Raw genomic sequence first — 7,068 nt, forward strand, 5'->3', positions numbered from 1 at the left:
GGGAGCTTCCAAAGGAGCAGGAACAGTTTTGAAGGTTGAAACTGAAAAAAAAAAAGCTGATTTTCCCCAAAACACCATTTACCATTTCAGCTGAGACAAACAGGCTCTTTAGACCTCTCCCAGGCAGATGCATTTTTCAGATTTTGATGGTGATTTCATCTCATAAAGTGATTTGGTTATTGTGAGCCTGTGAGAAATATAGTGTGTTTCTGAGTTATTTGGGAACCTTCTTACAGTGTTATGCTCAAAATATTGCTTCTGGGCAAAAGGGAAACCCACCTTATATATAAAGACAAGAATTTATCGTTAGTATAACTGAAATCTTATCACTGTAATCCAAAAATCATTATTAGTCCTGGTCTAATTATTACAGAAAATTACTCCTATCCAGAAAAAGTAATAATAATAAAAGTAGTAGTAATAATAATAATAATAATAATGATGTTATGTACACACTTCTTAACTTCTACCTCTATTCCTGGTGTTATGGTCCGCCTGCCCTTGCTTATCTGGGTCGTAAGGTTGGTGGTTTCATTCTGGTGGGAGTGGTGGTGTTACAGGGAATCGTCAGCATCTGGAGTCCTTCAGTGGCAGGAATGTGAGGTTGATGGTGATGGTTTCTTCTTCCTCAAATCTTTTGGGGGTCATTGTCATGATAGTTAACATGCTTTTACACCTTGTTTTTTCTTCATTGGACTGAAACCTCATTTTACAACCAGATTTACTACATATGATGACTATATGCATGTAAGATACTATTTCTTTGTCCTTTTTGCAACCCCTAAAACCGTTCTTGTCCTGCTCCTTATCCGCATTTCTTTAACTGACCATAGGTGAGTTGTTTGTAGCTGTGAGGTCTCCAGAGTCAAGCCTGTGCCCCAGCTCTCACCATCCCATGCCTGTCCTCTCCACCGCATCCTGTGCCTCCACTTCTCGAGGCCTCTGTTGTCATACCAGGCCTATGATTCAACTCTATTAACTCTGGCGTATTAAGTTGGAGTTGTGAACATCTCATTGGTGCACAGCATAGCTTCTTGTTACTGCTACATGTATAAAACTGCGGTTGTACCACACAGTGGTAATCAAAGTAAAACAAATCAGCCATAGCCACCCAAATTAAAACAAGCCGGTAGATAAGAGTCCAGGCAAAGCAAGCCTGACAAGCGCCAGCCCTGAGCCTTTGCAAACTCAGTACAAAACCTGCGGGCTGTTACTAGCAATGGCTGTGCTGTACTGCAGGGATAGAGGGTTTCAATACATCCCATTTCTGGAATAAACCGAAGCAGAAAGGCTTTGCATACTGCATACGACTGAGAATGTGGCTTAGGTTTATCACCCTTTCTGTGTCATTTCTTCCTCCTGCCACTCTGTATAAAGACGCAGGGAGCAATGAGGAGCACTGTGGGGTCAAGGGCGGATGAAGATACCTTCTGGAAACAGAAGAATGTAACAGCAGCTTTTGGTTGCTGGAAAAAAGTTGCTTATTTGGCTGGGAGTGGAGCTTTCATGTTTGTCGTTTCACTGGCCGATGGGAACGGCGCATTTCCTTACTTTAAGGGAGGAGCAGGGATGCCACAGGCCACAGCAGTCTAGTGGCTAATTTGAGCTGAGCTCAGCTCTTCCCCATCACGTTTTTGCCTGGGCGCACACCTGAAAAACTCCAAGGAAGAAGCTGCTTGGGAAACAGAAGAACAAAAGGCTTTGGGGAAGACTGTGACTATCTCCAGCATCCTACACCTGTCAAAAAACTTCAGTTAGATGTTTCTTGCTTCCTTTCTGCCTTTCTTCAGTGATCTTTCTTTATTGGCATCTGTTTGCAGGGCACAACTGATGCCAGTTCCTCTGGGCACTTTGCACAGGAGGAGCACGGGATGGTCTAGACACAAAGAAATAAGGCCATTGCCAGGTATCAGGTGCCTGAGCACAAAGCAAGAGTTACAGCTCATCTCTTGATTCAGAGGCATGCTGTTTTTCAGTATCTACTGGTCTTCTTCCTTTCCTCAGGATAAAAACCCTGATCTGTAGGTGATGGACGATATACTCATTGTGTCCTGCTTTCCACGTTCAGCCCAGACTGTATGGTGCAGCTTGCGGGCAGGCTGTGTGATGAGTTAGCACCCTTCTGCAGAGCCCTGCTCCACCTCTCTGGTTTCTTCATGCTTTTAAAGCTGTGGTTGTGAAAAGAGTCATAGACTCAGCTGATGAAAAGGTGGATCCCAACTCAGGGATGAAGCGAAAAAGGCTTGATAAAACCAAGGTCAAAGACTGCAGGTTTTGCATAGAAAAGAAATTATAAGAAATTGATTGTAAGAATAATATTATAAAAATTATAAGAATTATTATAATCTGCCCAATTATAAGAAAACAGTGGACAGTTTACCTATGCCAAGAAACTTGAACAGTATAGGTAATACACAAGGCTGCTATTGCGGAGCATGAAGGGTTTCTTTTATACCCTGCTACATGCTTACCAGGTCTAATTCATCCAGCTGACTAAACAAGGCGTTGAAATGGTGGACAAATCTACAGACTGACCTGTCCTGAATTGCAGAATATTTCACTTCTGCTTGCAGAATTCAAGCAGTGATTGAAACAATCTCTGACTATATGGCTGGGGACTGGAAATGAAAATAAGCAGAGCTTTACCAGTTTGGAAAGCATTTGAATTACGTGTAATGAGACCAGCTGATGTGCTGTACACAGAACAAATCAATCCCCAGATGGTTATTGACCTGCAGAAGTTTGGAAATGAAAGATAACTGCCTATAATAAAAGAGTCATGTGCAATAGATGTAAGAGAGAGTCATCTAGAGACAAATGGAGGATGTTAAGATTATGTCCATGCTGCCAGTTGAGCGCTGCTGTAATCCAGACGTATGTTCTGTGCATACTGCTACATTCAGGCGCTCACCTGCACATTGTACCAAGACTGGAGCACTCAGAAGAGGTAGGGGAGCCTGGGCACACCCTGTTTTCCTGCAGGTTCTTGTATATCCAGCTGCAAAGGGCTTAGCCTGTTTTGTCCAAGTTTCACTTAGTGCTTCACTTCCCAATTGCAATGAGTCTGAGCTCTACCGCAGCAAGCCACAAACAGCATACACAGAAAATGCACGAATCAAGGGGGACAAGTGTGCCTCCACCTGTGCCTTTGTCCACTTTTAAACTTAGGGTATAGACAGAGCCCTTGATACAGGAAACGCTTCCAGTATATATGGATGTTGATATGGGGCAAATCTTTTAGAAGCAACAACACGGTGTGGTAGCCACCAAAGAGCATAGGTAAATGCAACATGAGCATTGTGACAGCAATGCCAGATGATGAGCTTCCTTGCAATACGCTTATGGTGGGGCCTGCTGCAAATGTGATAGCATCTCCACAACGATGAAAGAAGGAAGATGTAAGACTGCACAGCACAGGAAGGACGTGGACCTGTTGGAATGGGTCCAGAGGAGGGACACGAAGATGATCAGAGGGCTGGTGCACCTCTCCTATGAAGACAGGCCGAGAGAGTTAGGGCTGTTCAGCCTGGAGGAAAGAAGGCTCCAGGGAGACCTTATAGCGGCCTTCCAGTACCTAAAGGGGGCCTACAGGAGAGATGAGGAGGTTCACTCCATGAGGGACTGTAGTGATAGGATGAGGGGTAATGGTTTTAAACTGAAAGAGGGGAGACTTAGATTAGATACTAGGAAGAAATTCTTTACTGTGGGGGTGGTGAGATACTGGAACATGTTGCCCAGAGAAGTTGTGGATGCCCCATCCCTGGAAGTGTTCAAGGCCAGGCTGGATGGGGCTTTGAGCAACCTCGTCTAGTGGAAGGTGTCCCTGCCCATGGCAGGGGGGGTGGAACTACATGATCTTTAAGGTCCCTTCTAACCTAAACCATTCTATGATTCTATTCTATGATTCTATGACTGAAGATGGATCTTGACACAGAATCTTCTGTGTCTCCAGTTTCACATGATAATTTATAGAGACTACCTAGGTAAATATGCAAAGTTTTCTTCTGTTTCCTACAGGATACTTAAGCAAAATCCTGGCATTGTAACATTGTGGTCACCTAGTGCTAACACTTTGTGTGACATCCTCCAGGTTGGGAAAGAGTAGCTGAGAGATGCAGGTGGCAAAGCATGAAGTGTCATGGGGTTAGCAAAGCTGTGAACTCTGGCCCCACCCAGCAATTAGCAGAGAATTTTAAGAGCAGTTCTTGGGTTATGATGAATATTTGTTGCTTTAATCCATCTTCTTGCTTTATGGAACAGAAGTTATCAAATATGTGGCAGGTCTCTATCTCTGCCCCAGGTGAAAGCTGAATGCTTATTTTCAGAGCCCCTCTCATCTCTTCTGGTGTGCATAATCTCAATGTGCGTAACTGCATGGCACTGGCTTACCACAAAGGTGTGTTGAAGACTGTCTGGATGTCACCTGAAAGGCAGAGACTTATGGCATAATAGTAGCTGTGGCCTCCAACTCTGAGGTACAACCTCCCTTACCTTCAGAAGAGGGATGTGGGAATACAGAGTCTTTCCTAAAGCAATTTCCCTCCTAGGTCTCTGCAGGAGGCAGGTGAACAAGCCTGAGCAAGGGAGATGGGTGCTGAGGTCTCAAGTTGGACTGGGCTTAGGACAAAGAGTGGGGCCAGGAGATGGGTCAGGATCATGACCCAAGTCAAGTGGCAGAAATGAAGAGCAAACCTTCTCAGAGTGCTGGAGAAGACACAGAGCAACGAGGTGCCACTACTATCACCCTTCTGCCTGTGTTCTGAATGGGGTGGTCATGGATATGGGATCCAGGGCCCAAATAAGCTATTTGGCTTATTGAACTCTCTGTTTTCAGGGAAGCTGCTTGTGAGCAGCTGGAGGTCTTGCCAAAGCCTGGGCACTGTCGAGTGCTGCAAGCTGGTCAGGGCAGGGTCCCTACCGCCATGAATCAAATGCTTTTCCTCTATCAATTCCCAGGGATGGATTGCCCATATCTAAAGGCAGGCACTCACTAAACACTGGCGTAACTCCAAAGGAAGAATAAAGATGCTTCTAACTCTCACTGAATGTCATACATCTCTTCAAATATAGGTTAGATCAAGCAGTACGCTCGTGTCTGCAGGATGAGATGTCAGCTCAGTTTAATCAGCTATGAAAACAACAAGGCTCATTTTATTCCGTTTTTTGAAAATTATTTTAAGACCTCGTTGCAAAAAGCCTGTATGCCAAAAATCCTGGTGTCTCCCATTTCTGTGAGCCCATTTGTTTCAGTTCCCAACTCCTGTCCTAATTTGAGACTACATCTCTCAAAGACAGTACATAAATAGACAGATTACCATGCCTCTTCCAGAAAGTAACCTGTCATCTGAGCTCTGTTTAAAGAACAAAAAGCCCTTGCAGACAGTCTGTGCCTACAGATACATTGAACCAGATGCTGTTTTTCCAGTCAATGTCTGAGACTGTGAGACAGTCTTACATTGTTGGATGTTTCCCTTTCTCATGATGATTATGTGTATCAGTGCCCTGTTTTACCATACCTCCACGTAAATGTCAAGGCTGAAAACTACTGAGAAATCATTAAGGAAGGCATGAATACATTTAGTTTCCGAAACTGATGAAATGCAATGCTTTCTTACCCAACCTACGATTAACCCGGATAATTCTGCGCTGCACAGTATCAACGAGGCTAAGTGCTTTGCATTCTCCAAAATAAGATTTTATTTCTTCTGCAAATGTCAGGGTCTTTGTTCTGTGCACATGCAGCAGCCGACACAACACCAAAACTGTGACTCTAAGGCCCTACCACCACCCAGATGGGCAAATAAATAAAAAACTACAGCTGTGCCATCCATGACACAATGATGACAAATTTGTCTGGACCCTCTTACTAGTTCAGAAACATAACATCTGTGTACTTCTGTGTGGGAAACGCTAGTGCTATGAGACTGAGACACTTTGCAGAACCTATCCGTTTCACTCCACCTCTTAGCAAAACTCATGGTCCAAAAAGGAATGGACATATTTTTTTAATTAATTTTGATTGAATCCATTACAAAAGAAAAATCCAAGTTGTGAGCAGCTCTGTTAAACCTTACAATCTGCAGGTCGTAATCCCATAATTAACTGCTGGAGGTCACTGAAAACAATCTTCAGCTGTACTATCATTACAAAAGTATTTGTTAAGGAAGTCTTTGCAGTGTCTTCTGAGGCCTCAGAGGCTGCCAGAGACTTCAAAGTTAATTCAGTCATCAAGGCTGCCAGTTCCTAGGCCCTGCATCTTGTTATCTCATGGACAATATACTTCATCCAGAAAGAAAGATAACCACTACGTTCTCCACTGTTTCCAGCAGGGTTTTCTGCCATGGGATTTTAATCTGGGATAAGTGCAGAGTCCAATCAACAATAAGCACTTCAGGAATACCTGAAAATTGTATTTGTCCAAGTAAGATCCTTCTGGACTTCATTATATCTCTAACACTTTGTTCAAAGAATTGTATTGGAATAGTGTATTCCCTGAACAGGGCACTTGTGATGACTCTGCCAGTGACAAATTGCTTCTGCTACCATGTATAATGAGTTCAGAGACTGCAAACCTGCAGCTGGTCATTTGCTTCCTCCTTCTCTATGGTTTAATGTATATGCGAAGTTGGCCCGTGAGAATTCTCTCAATAGTGGATGGATTACTAGCAAAATGAAAGCAGGAAATTCTGTAAGGCTGCTTAAAGGAGAAGCATTTTGATGCTTAAGAAATGCTTTGGGCACGTGGTTTCCCATTAAGTCCACTGAGATACGGTGTTTGCTTGGATCGTGAACTTTCTGTGGGAGGGCTGCCTCAGTGCTCACTCATCAGCACCCAGGAAAATACCATCCTAGACACCTCTGAGCTGTCTCATGATACAAATACTATAAATAATCAGAAACCCTGAGACAGCTGTTAGTGCGTAACAGCCTTCAGTGAGATCCCAGCTAACAGCTGTTGAATTGAACACTAAAGGAAAATGTAAAGATCTTCACAGTCAAAGCCACCCTTCCACTGACCGAAGCCTCTGGCTCATATATCTACTTGATTCAGGACAGAAAAACAAATTC

This window comes from Larus michahellis, chromosome 3 (genome assembly GCF_964199755.1).
Source record: "Larus michahellis chromosome 3, bLarMic1.1, whole genome shotgun sequence".
NCBI lineage: Eukaryota > Metazoa > Chordata > Aves > Charadriiformes > Laridae > Larus > Larus michahellis.